The following is a 13,005-nucleotide window of genomic DNA, read 5'->3' as shown; positions in this document are numbered from 1 at the left end:
CCGATTCCTGCGCAGTTATCTACCTTCTAGTGAGTCCAGGGTGTTTTCGTTTGGGTTAAAACTTGTAGTAAGTGAGTCTATAGTCTGTTTTCGGTCCTCAATTCCTATGCCGGCTTGGACGCGGTGATCTCGGCGTCTTTACTCTGCCGCCATCTTCCGGAAGTTTTCATGTCTGTCTTTTTAAAGTGTCTCCTTCCATGTCACCCAAGCAGGAAGTGCAGCTTCTATACATGCACCATATCCCTTTTCCAGGTCATTTTCTTGATCTTCTTTCTTCCTCCTCCCAGTTTCTTCTCCCTGTTCAATTCCACCCTTCCTTAGGAACCTCCCCTTTCCCTGAGGTTACCCTGTTACACACTGACCAGAGTAGTATAGTCAGTGTTTTATTTTCTTAATAGTTGTGATGTGTGTGGTTTTTTTGGGAATGTAATTCAAAGCTTAATCCTTACTTGGTCTTGTATTCAACAACAACATGGGAGAAAAGTAGGATTTGTCAGAAAGTATATTAATGGAATTTTGTCTCTAGCATTGCATCTTCATTGTGCAGAGAGCTGAGAATGATTTTTATCTCCTTATTATTAAATATACATGTAATAAATACAGGAGTATTTATCTTGACAAGTCTTAGGACCAAAAATTTTGAAACCTATATTTTTTTTAACAAAAATTACCTAAATGGTTTACTTGTACATTTTTGTTCAGCTAACAATGCGCATGGCTATTTTTTCTCTACTGTCAGTTGAACTAACAATGATTATACCAAAATTACTTCATAGAGTGCAATTAAGTAATAGCAAGCACTCAATACAGCGTTGGTGCATAGGAAGTGCTTAACAAAATGCTACTTTTGTTCATTACAATTAGAATGTGAATTGCTTATTACATTAAGATGTTTGGGAATCTAATTTGAATGCACAAACACATGAATGGAAAAAGGATAAATTATTTCTTTCAAATTGTAACAGATTAAATAACCTTAATTAATGACCTTGTCTAATCATTTCATGGGTTCCTAATGAAAAAAAAACTAAAAATGAGTTACTCTAGACCCGCATACATATTATATTTCAAAATGCAGTAAAACAATGGAGAAAATTGTTCTTTGGTGGGATAGAACTTCAGTGGATACTCTATTGATTTCCTCTTCTGACTGGCTTTTGGCTTGTCTTAAATCTAACAAAAACACATGGACATCTGACAACAGAGGAAAAGTAGCCATGTGCAAAGAGAAAATGTTAGTCTTGTCCTTTCTCATTTCCCTCCCTAGATAAATGGAATATTAAATTTAAGGGTTTAGATTCTAGGAGACTTTGGAGTCAGTTCTGTTAGGAAGTAGAGTAACAGAGTGTTAAAAAAGTGTGCATGTAGTGTGACTGTTGCTTTCACTGAGCATATTGTGGAAAGGAGAAATAGCTAGGTTACAGTATTCTTCCGTCAGCAACAGTTCTGATTATTTTCCATTTTCCCCCTCATGAATTCTTTTACTCACTTGGGTATTATTTATGTTGACTTAAGCATCTGGAAAGAATAGAGAAATCTCAAGGTTGAGTTTAAAATCAGGAAATAGACCTTTACCTCCCTATGCTACCAGAGTGATAACTAGAATTCTGAACAATGAGATTATAATTTTTCTGCAGAATTGTAACACTAGTAACATTACACTTCACAAATGATGATACTTTAGAGTATACATTAGCATAATTCTCATAAATAGTCTGCATGCTTGTATATATTACTGATGCAAAAACTTAAGTGAAATGCTATGTTGAAGTAAATATTTTAATTATGTTTTAACAGAACAAGGTACTTAAGATGTAAATCAATATTTTCTTTATCCAGATACCTATAAAAGGTGATTTCAAAAAAATTTGATTACATTCAAATTCAATTGAAAAATGTTTATCAGACAGTTGCGTATTTTATCAGGCATTTAATTTCATTAGTGGTATTTTAGCAGTGTACAATTCTAAAGCTTCACCAAGGAAACAGATTTTTTCATATAATGCCATGCACATGAAAAGTGCTGAAATAACCTCTGTGAGATGAGAATACAGAGAATGAAAAAGGCCTAAAGTCGAAGGTCGAACTAGCTCTGATGTTTACTGTCAACCACTGTCTCTTACAGCAAGGTGCTGAGTGGCTTGGGAGGAAATACAAACTGTTACAAATAATTTAGGCTATTTTACTAATTTGGCTTTAGCAATTTATGGGTATGTTTCATGAACCCAGGAGAATTAAAATAGCCATTGAGAGAGAATATGTATATACATACACACAAACATTAATAAACCATTATTCATAAATCTCTCTGTGAACAAGACAACAAAAATTGATCTATACATGTTATATAGGTTTACATGTAAATGTTAAGTATATATAATTTGAATTTCGTGCTATATTTTAAATACAGAAGTCCTGCCTAGTGAAAAATTTTCGCAGAGTGTATTACAGGAATTTTGCATGGCTTCATAAAACTTCTGTTAGTACCCTTCTCAGAGAAAATAGCTTTAGATGTAAATGTTCACTATCTGCACCTCTGGTACTCAGTTTATTGAGATTTAATTGCTTCTGTAACTTTGGGTTACACACAGTTATGTAAAAGTATTTTACACTTTAAAGAATATTGAATAATTTTTTCCTCCTTTAAGCAACTAATGAGGTGAATATTACTTTTCTGGCTTGTACCCAAGAAAACTGAGGCACACAGATTTTAGTCATTTGAAGTGACTGTGAGTATTAACTTGATCTTACTCCTCAAAAGCCTGTGTTTATTTTAACACAGAGAGTAGTGCTATTAACTTACTTTGAAACTTACATTTTAATCACTTAGGAAATTAGATTTGAAATTATGATGTCTTTTTAAAGAAAAGTGAAGTAATTGTTAGATTTTCTTATCAGTATCTTCACAAAACATCGTTTTTTTAAAGGGTTATTTATGCATACAAGAACTGGTATAAGCCTGAGGTGCATGGGAGGGGCTGAGATTTTCCAGAGACCCAGTGGGGAGAAGAACAGGCAGATCAAGGAAGTATAGCGCTGAGGGGAGCAGTGGGCGGATCAAGAGAGGTCTGTCAGCTCCCTGTCCGAGAATGGAGTTCATAGTGCAGTGGCTGTGGACAGTTCCAAAGTGCTACACTATAACACACTGTGCCACTGGGGAGGGCCACCATGAAACATAGTTTAGAAACTAAAATTGAGAGTCATGCCTTTTTCATATTATCTTTTAGCAATGCAACTATTACTTTCTCCTTTTACTTTGAGGTGATACAAGAAATAGATTTTTAAAAAGAATAAGTTGGAGTTCCTCATATTAAAAAAGTGAGACTAAGAAGAAAATTTCAAGCGTGAATAGTTTTTTCTCTTTGGACATCTTCCATTTTCAACCATATTCCAAAAGCTCTGACCTAACTTTTTAATTGGAGCTTGTATAGGAAAATAAAGCAAAGAAAATTAGATCAATTGCAGACATATACAAGTTTAATAATTTTTGGCATTTTTTTCTTGCATTTGTTATAAAATGTTACCTCATATTTTGAGGTAGACAATTTGTGACATTTTAAAGGCTATAAGTATGTAAGATTACTATTTGTGTTAGATTTTGTTATACACATCAATTAACTTAAATTTACCTTATCAATTGCAGTAATTTTAATAACTTCCCTTTCTTAATAGTTCTTCCAAAAACTAGGGAAAAGTTCTGATTTTTTTTTTTAAGAAAGTCACCCTCAAGACTCTGAAACCACTACTGTGAAATGTCGCCATTAACACTTCCTTTTATAGGTGTTAAAATTATAATAGGCCCACACAAATAGGTGGGAGGTGCTAATGGAAACTTAACTTTTCTTGAATGCAAAGTATTTATTAAAAAAGAAGCTCCATCGCTTTTAAAAAGAGTAATGATTTCTTAACTCAATTTTAGAAAAATGGCTAAAAAGTTAACACTTTTATGCTGTAGAAAATATATATGAAGCATCTATGATATAAAAGTATTCATGAACATGTATGGGCTTTTATTGATAGGTTATTGCAGAATAGATTCCAATACAATAATTTATCTCTATCTCTGCTACAGTTCAATGTTTGTGAACCCTGGACTCATGGCATATTCATTTACACTAGAGAAAAATCTATGTACCTATTAACTTTCACTGAGACTAGCATAAAGACATAATATGAACAATAGCAGATTTAAAGTGTTTTGTGATGAACTGTACTGTATGTTTCGATCTGGACTTTGCAGAATTCTAAGCAACCAAAAGATTGAATAGCTGCAACCATTTTGTAGATAATTGCTATAAGATGCATTTTGTCCTTTCCTGTGTTGATTTCTCCTGCTTCTTAGTCCAAGTGGATGCCATCATCTTCCTCCTAAGTATCTCTGCTTTCTTCCTGAGTTCCTTTTCCAAGCTAAATATATATTTTTTTAATATAATAGTTTATTTTTACATCATTTTGTGACTTTTTCCATCTCAGTGGTAATCCCCGTGGGCTTCCCCTCACTAAATCACCCATTGCAATCACCATAGTCCAGTGAACTCCCCTCCCCGCCCCATATTGTTGATCCTATTTCCACTCCACCCCTATAGAATGTCTTTGGTATATAGTTGTTTATTATTATTATGTTTCCCCTGATCCTTTATGCCCTGCTATGATTGAAACCATCCAGTATTTTTCTTTGTCTTATTGGCTTATTTCATTAAGCATAATACTTCCACATTCATCCATGTTGCTACAAAAGGCATGGATTTATCTTTTTGATTGCTAAGTGTATATGTACCACATCTTTTAAACCCAGTCGTCTACTTTTGGGCATTTGGGTTGATTCTATGTCTCTTATTGTGAATAAAACAGCAATAAACATGGGGGTGTCTTTTGGGTAGATACCTAGGAGTGGGATTGCTGGGTCCTATGGAAGCTCCATGTTAAGCAGTTTGAGGAACCTCCAAACAATTGTCCATGGTGGCTGTACTAGTTTGCATTCCCACTAGCAGTGTGTGGGAGAGTTGTTTTTTCTCCACATCCTCACAAAGATTTGTTGTTGCTAGTTGTTTTAAGATGTGCTGTTCTCACTAGGGTGAGGTGGTATCTCATTGTGGTTATAATTTGCATCACCCTTATTACAAGTGAGGTTGAATAGTTTTTCATGTCTGTTGGCTGTCTGCATTTCCTCTTCCAAGCTAAATATTTTCATCCAAGAAAAATTCTTCCAGGTATATCTCTTTGTGAGATACATGAAATTGATATGGATTATCTTTTTCTTTATTTTGTATTTTCAACATTTAGATTTGGTTGTAACCTTTAAAAATACAGTATGTTTTCCCTTCTTTAAAAATTAAATTATGAAATTTTTTCAGAACAGGTAATGCAAAGCATTGAAAGTTTCATGAGATAAGGAGGAGAGTGTGTTCTTCATTATCATTTTTTCGGTTGCTTCTAAACCTACTAAGTTTCTGCTTAAAGTTTGTTTGCAATAGAATTATGACAGTATTTAAGAACCAATGATTACCATGCAGTTTGTTTGTTCCTTAAAAAGATTTGGAGAGCAAATGTGTTCTAAAGAAAAATTCTAAATTAATTTACTGATATACTGATTTTCACAGTAATCCGTTATGTTGACCGTATTTCTGAGATTTTACTTTTTGTTGTTGTTATGTTGATTGGAGCATTTTCCTTTCCATTTTGAGGCTAGCTGGAGATCTGTGTATTTTTTTTTTCCCCAAAGAACTATCTTGTTTCATTGAGCAGTTGAATTATCTTTATATCTGTAAGTGTTTGTATTCCTTCACATTAATACTTTTGCATTGATGGCATACATACCCTGCTGTGGAAAAGCTGGGTCACATGTTCAATCTATTTTTCATATTTTGTGAAAAATACTATTTTCCATAGTGTTGGATCAGTCAACATTTCTATCAACAGTATAACAAGGAATTTTTTCCTACATTCTTCCAAATACTGACTGTATTGATGTGGGCCATTCTTACAAGAACACAGTAGTGTCTCCTTGTGTTGATTTGCATTTACCTGTTAATAGAATTTTTTTTTTATGTGCTACTGGTCAACTGTATGTCTTCTTTAGAGAAGTGCCTATTTAGCAAGGTTTTATTTTTTTGATTGGAATATTTTTTTCATTATATTGAGTTATATAAAATCTTTAGATATCAGCCCTTTGCAAGATGAACAATTTCCGAGTATTTTCCTCCATTCAGAAGGGCATCTTTTTATTTCAGTGATAATTTATTTGTGTGTGTAAGTCTTTCAGTTTGAGGTAGTCCAAATTGTTTATAGAGTGTTTTGCTTATTTTTTCTGTAGACATTGTTGTTTCTGGTTTTCCATCAAAGTTGTTTCTGTGCATTTTGATTTACTTTTTTGTATGGTATGAGATAATCTACTTGGTTCATTACTTTGCATGTGGCTGTGTTAGTTTCCACAGACTACTGCGGAAGCTTTCCTTTAATGTATGGTCTGAGCGCTTTTTTTTTTTTTTTTTTTTTACTGTCCATATAGTTGTGGTGTTTTTTCAACTTTCACACTTCTTTACACTCAACTTGTGCTCAATTCTATTTCATTTTTCTGTGTCTGTTTTTGTTCGATTTCTGTTTTATTAGAGCCTGTAGTCTGGGAGTGTCATGTACCCATTATCCTCTTTTGTGTAAATTGCCTTTTCTATTTGGCATCTTTAAGGGTTTCACATGAATTTCAGTAATAACAGTTCTGTTCTCTGAAGAATACTCCTGAGCTTTCATAGGAATTGCAATGAATCTGTGCATGATCATTTTAGAAATTTTAATTTTTGCAATGAATAAAAAAGGGGTTGTTTTCCATTTCTTCTGTTTATGTTCATTTCTTTTAGCTTTCATTATTTATCTTCTTTGCAACTTTTAAGTTTACTCGTGTATTTAATTACTGTGATGCAACTATAAATAGGATTTTTTTTTATTTCTCCCTTGATATCTGCACATAGGTAAGCAAATGCCTTGTACGTATTATGTAATTTACTACTTTATTAGGTGTTTCAATTATTTAAGCAGTCTTTAGGGTTTTCCATTGAATGTATATAATTTTACTTTCACTTACTCTTTGTATGTTCTTCCTGGATATTCAAGATTCTTACTTATTCACTCTTTGCGAAGATCACATTTCAGTATTTCTTATTAGTGTATTGGCAAAAAAAAAACATTTTTCTTTGAAAAAGGGGTTAATTTCTCCTTTACTTTTGAAGGATAATATGGCATAATATAGAAATTTAGTATAATGAGTTATTTCTCTCAAAACTTTAAATATTTCATTCTACTTTGTTCTTGTTACATGATTTCTATTGAAAAGTGGGATGTATAGATATTTTTCCTCCTGCCTTCTTGTTGAATATTTCTTTCACTTTTAATAACTGTTATAGCTTGAAGATCACATGCCTATGGAAGTCTTTGTACTTTTCTTCTGCTTGGTGTTTTATGAGTTTCCTGAATCTCTGGCTTTCAACTGACATTTTGGGAGAAAATCTGTGTTTAGAATCTAACATATTTGGTTACATTCTGCCTTCTACTAATGTTCTCAGTATGTATCTATCAAACCTTTTGTGCTTCAGCAAAAGTCATTAAATATTGTTTTCATTTTTCTGAGTGTTTTATTTGCTAGCTTGGTTTTTATGAACTGTATTTATCTATCTTATAGCTCAGATTCTTTTCTTAGTTATGCCCAGTCTAATATATGCACTGAAAAGCATAATTCATTTGTGTACCTCGCTTTTGGATTCTTAGAATTAACATCATCGTGCATGTACTGCTTTTCTGTTCTTCAAAGAGATCTACTTTATTCTAACAAACCTTGGCATATGTATTAGTTACTATGAGTTCCTATTTTCATACTGATGACAACTCTGCCATGTTTGAATTTTGTTACACCTCTTCAATTTTGTTTTGGTATTTTTCTCTCTTTTTTCCTAATGATTGGGTATGTAATGTCAGACCTTTAGTCATGAGAGAGTAACATGTGGGTGGAGGTAAGCATTATATATAGTACGATGGGTTGGTGTAAGTTTCTTAATGAGATTCTGAGATGTGATTTTCACAAGTTTTTCTCAGTTTCATGCTTGTCCCTTAGTTGAGACAGAAGGATTGCTGTGAGCTAGAGTTTCTGCTTCCCTGGATTGGTCTGTGGTTAGTTTTCCTGAAAACTGGCAATGGTATGAATTTACCAAGCAACTATTTCTGAATAGTTCTACTTTTTCTCTATGGAAACATGTTATTGACTGTGAGTGTTGATTTTCAGGAGTTAAATCTCAAAATTGTAGGGTCTTCCCTATGATGGGGTTTCCCTGGTGTTTTTTCAACTTTCACACTTCTTTACACTCAACTTGGAGCTACTTAAAAGGTCTAATCAGGAGTTTGTTTCTGTGTGTATGGCTCTGCTCCATCTGTTATGATCTCCCTTCCAGTCAGGCAGTAGTGGCTTGATCTGTCTTCCTTCATGTTTGGACCAAAAAATTTGTTTTATTCAGCTTTTTAAGTTGTTAGGAAAGAATTTTTTTTTTTTGCAAAAATTTCCAACTAGTAAAAGATACCTTCTAGAAGAAAAAAAAAAAAAAAAAAAAAAACTAGAGTCAGGCTGCATAAATGCTAGCCATACCTTTGCTACCTTAGGGTAACACCTCTTGGAATGTATCTTGTAATTAAGTGGCATATGACTGTAGAATGGTTAAGAATGGGGACAAAGGGTGTGAGTCCCAGTATTGCTACAAACTAGCCTATCTTTGGTTAATCTCCTTTAGTATAAAATTGGAGAATAGAAATAGTAGATCAATACTAATTATTTCATAAGTTAACTTTAAATATCTAGTCCTATAGTGTTACAAAGTTACGAATCATTCATTCTTTGGTGCTATACTCAGTCTCATTAACAGTCTTTATTTAAATCTCTTCAAATAGTATGGGGAAAATAACATTTCAGGAAGAGAGCAAGATCTTGGGTATTTTGTAAACTTCCAACCCTAAACAAAGCATATACACACAGAACTTGATGTTTATTTCTAATTCATTTATTGAAGTAACATTTAATTTTTTAAGATTTATTTATTTATGCATACAGAACTGGGGTACAGGCCAGAGATGCGGAGGGTGAGAGGATTCACCAGACAGAGCGGGGAGCAGAACAGGCACATCGACAAAGTACACTGCTGAGGGGAGCAGCGGGCAGGTCAGGAGAGGAACGCATGAGGAAGTGACTTAAAAGCTTCTTACTGCTGTGCTTTTAACCCGCTGCGCCACCAGGGAGGGCCCATTTAATTATTTTAAAAGGTACAGGTGATGTATCTTTGAGAATAACAGCATAATTGTCAGACAAGCCAGATCTCTACTATCATTTTACAATGTACATTTTTCTTCACTCCCCAGTTTTGTATATTATTTTTCTTATATTTTTGTTTGTTTTCATATAGAAAAATGAAACTTTATAACATCTAGGCAACATTTAGCAAAGCAAGGGCAGGGTACATGGTCAGGTCAAGAAAGTCTAATGAATTACTACAGTAGCTAAAAAGTTAATTTTTGAAGGTAATATTTTCCAAGCAAAACAAAGAACTAGTCCAAAGACTATCAGGAGAAACTAAGTAAGATAATAAAGTTCCCAAAAGTACACAACAATGAAATGAAGGAGAAAACGATCAAGGTAAAAGCAGAGAAACCTGCTGGGGGTCAGACATGCTTTGCAATTCCACTTGCCATCTCATGTGATAATCTTTCATGTAGTCCTCTTATAGTACTTCGTCTTTCACTGTTTTTCTTCATGAGTTTCTCTGTATAATCATCGTATCAGGAATTAAGCTAGCTCTTTGAATGCACAACTAATATTTTATCTGTGAAAACAAATAGCACATTTGTCACTGCAATGAATTCTGTTAAAAAAAAATAAGGTGTGAAAAAGCATTGTGAATAATTGTACTGTGTCCTACTGTCACTGTTCCTGCTCTCAGAGTTTAAGTTCATGAACTTAGTATTTCCTCTCAAAGTAAAACCTTTTGTTAGTTAAGAAGCATTTGAATTATCAGTTGTTTTAACATAAGAAAAATTTGTAGAATGAATATTTTGTTGCGTCACCATCTTTAATAAGTTAGCACCTCTCATTTCAGATACTAAAAATGGTTATACTTTAAATTACTGTCTTTGAAAGTTTTCAGGATAGATATATATTAGCAGGGTTCTACAATATGAAAACAGACTCAAAAATTAAAGGAAGTAAAAATCTTAAAGTATGACTGAGAAACCCTATCATTATCTGTTTTACAATAAATTCACCCTTCAAGGTGAATATGACTACATAATCACTAGTTTTACCCTGTTAGCATTAATTGAAACTGTATAGTTTTCATGTGTGTACACACAAATAGTATTTATAGTGAAAATGGTAAATAATTTATCTTCACACACCAGATACACAGTTGCTCTTGAAATAACCACTCATCTTTGTTCCATAACTATACTGCTAAAAATGAGAATTAATTTTTCATATATCTTGGATACTGATTCCTTCATGTGCAGACAGATAAAGGTTTGAATTTTTGGTTGTTTCTTTCAATGCAATTCTCTTCTGAATGAGAAAATTACCTCTGTACATATATATTTGTACAAATTTGTGCTATTTTGTGTATAAATGATTCACAAATAGAAATTTCGACTTTGCACCAATAATTCCATTAATACGAATTTCTGTTGTGATACATGTGAAAGTTTTATCACCTTTTTATATACATTGCCAATTCACTAAAGAATTGTCAACTTGTTCCCAGTTCAGAGCTTTCCCTTTTAACAGATGGATGGAAGAGATAAGATTCTCTAGAGAATGTAGAGGGGAAAAAGAAAGGATGTTAAACATCCTTGATTTAACCTTTAATGTCTCAGTTGTCACCTTAAATGTTGTGGAATGAAAACAGACTGACTCTATGGGAACAGTGTGCATTTATTTAAAGTTCTGTTTAAATGCAATCCTGTGCTGATCTTACATAAATAGCATTTATGTTGTCACTTAATTTTGATACTACAATCAGATTTGCTTGTTCTTGAATTGGGAATTACTTCTGATCTCCCTCTTTCCTTTGTCTTCTGTCCATTCTCATTTGTTTTTATCTTCCTCTTACTGTTTGTTTGTTTCTAGATTCCTTTTAAGCATTATATCAGAAAGTCATGGGGAAAACACAGAAATACCCACCCTAACAGCTTGTTTAGGATTGATTACAAAGTTCTCATTTCTGCTGCCACTGCTCGCATGTCTACTTTGACCATCCATAAGGCTCGGTTTAGTCTGACACTACTTATTATTAATCCATGATTCCTAGATTTATTAATCAGGATTTGTTATTTTAAAGACAAAAAATGTTAGAGAATCCTACTGTACCTTAAAAACATTATTTTCCTACTCAATTATTTTCATTATTAGTAGTTGTCAAAACTGTATGACAAATATTCTAGCAATATCATCCTTATAACAGGAAAGCTATCTTTAAAATTAGGTACAACATAGCATTTTAGTGTCTAGATATTGTCCTTAATGAATGTGATTGCAATGTTATATATTTTATCTTAAATTCAATTTCAGTATGAACTGATTACTATATTTAACTAAATTTTGTTACAATGTCAGTATGATTTAGGTGATTCCTGTGACATGAATTGTCACAAATACAATGATATGTAAGTATATAACGTGCTTATTTTAAAACAAAGCACATATAAAATCCCTGCAGGTATGAAGCCCAATCAGTAAACATTTAGTGAAGACTAGACATGCAGTTAGAAGACATCCCATTCTATTTGTAATTTAAATACGTTTTTGTGTCAGCCCTGTGCTAGCATTTTGTTTCTATCAGGTGATTACTACATCATACATTTATTGTACACACAGGAATTTATGCCAGTTTGCTTATTTTAATACAAAAAAAATGAAAAAGTAGCAAATACGCATTCTCATTAAATTGAAATAGAAAATACTTCCTTGATACTCTAACAATTTTTTATGTAGAACTGGGTTTTGATGTATTAAAAATGCATCTAGAAAGTTTTCATTTAGATACATTTCCTGTTAAAATGTGTTAACACCCATACCCTTGAACAGTGATCAGATGTTACGGTCTCTAACTTCAGTCTGGTCATGAAAGGCAGAGGTCATTGCTCTTCCTTTGCTGTGCTGTGTAGGACATGGACAGAAAGTAACACATGTACAGTATTGGTGGGAATGTAAATTATCACTGCCATTACGGAAACAAGCATGGGGAATCCTCAAATTAAAAATGGTAGTAGTAATTATGATAGTTGAATAAATTCCTATTGTCCAACTACTGCGTATAAACTAATTCAAAGTGTTAAATGAGCTTTTCATTACTCATTGCAATTTTTATCAAAAGCTGTAAAGAGCCTAAGTGCCATTAATATGCCTGGATAAAGATCAGGTTTAAGTACATACTGAAATTATATTAACCTGTAAAAGAAGATGAACCTACAAGACATTGCATGTGGTGAAATGACTTCATCAAATGGCATGTTAAAAAACAGTAATTTTTACAGCAAATTAGTATTTACAGGTAGGGATAGGTAAATTGGACAACAGGAGTCCATTCATTGCATGAAGATAGAATCAAAGTCTATTTTTTGTAAAGATTAATTTATTCATTCAGAGAGAACAGGGGTACAGGCCAGAAGCGGTGAGAGTATGCACTAGACACAGAGTGGGGAACGGAACAGACAGACTGAGGAAGCAATCAGCTGAGGCCAGCTTGCAGTGCTGTGCTTTCACCTGCTGGCCACAAGGGAGGGCCAGAATCAAACTATGAAAGATGATACTAATTTTCCCATATAATCTTAGGGGCTTACTGTTTATTTTTAAATTACCTTTACTCATTCTCAGAGGAGCATGGTTAAAAATATCTTCACCTGGCCCTCCCTGGTGGCGCAGCGGGTTAAAGCACTGCACTGAGAATCTAAAGCCACTTCCGCATGAGTTCGATCCCCGCCAGCCCC

This window comes from Condylura cristata, unplaced genomic scaffold, assembly GCF_000260355.1.
Source record: "Condylura cristata isolate star-nosed mole 26May11 unplaced genomic scaffold, ConCri1.0 scaffold00018, whole genome shotgun sequence".
NCBI lineage: Eukaryota > Metazoa > Chordata > Mammalia > Eulipotyphla > Talpidae > Condylura > Condylura cristata.
The sequence above is the reverse complement of the archived record's forward strand: the minus strand, read 5'-3'. Positions refer to the sequence as shown.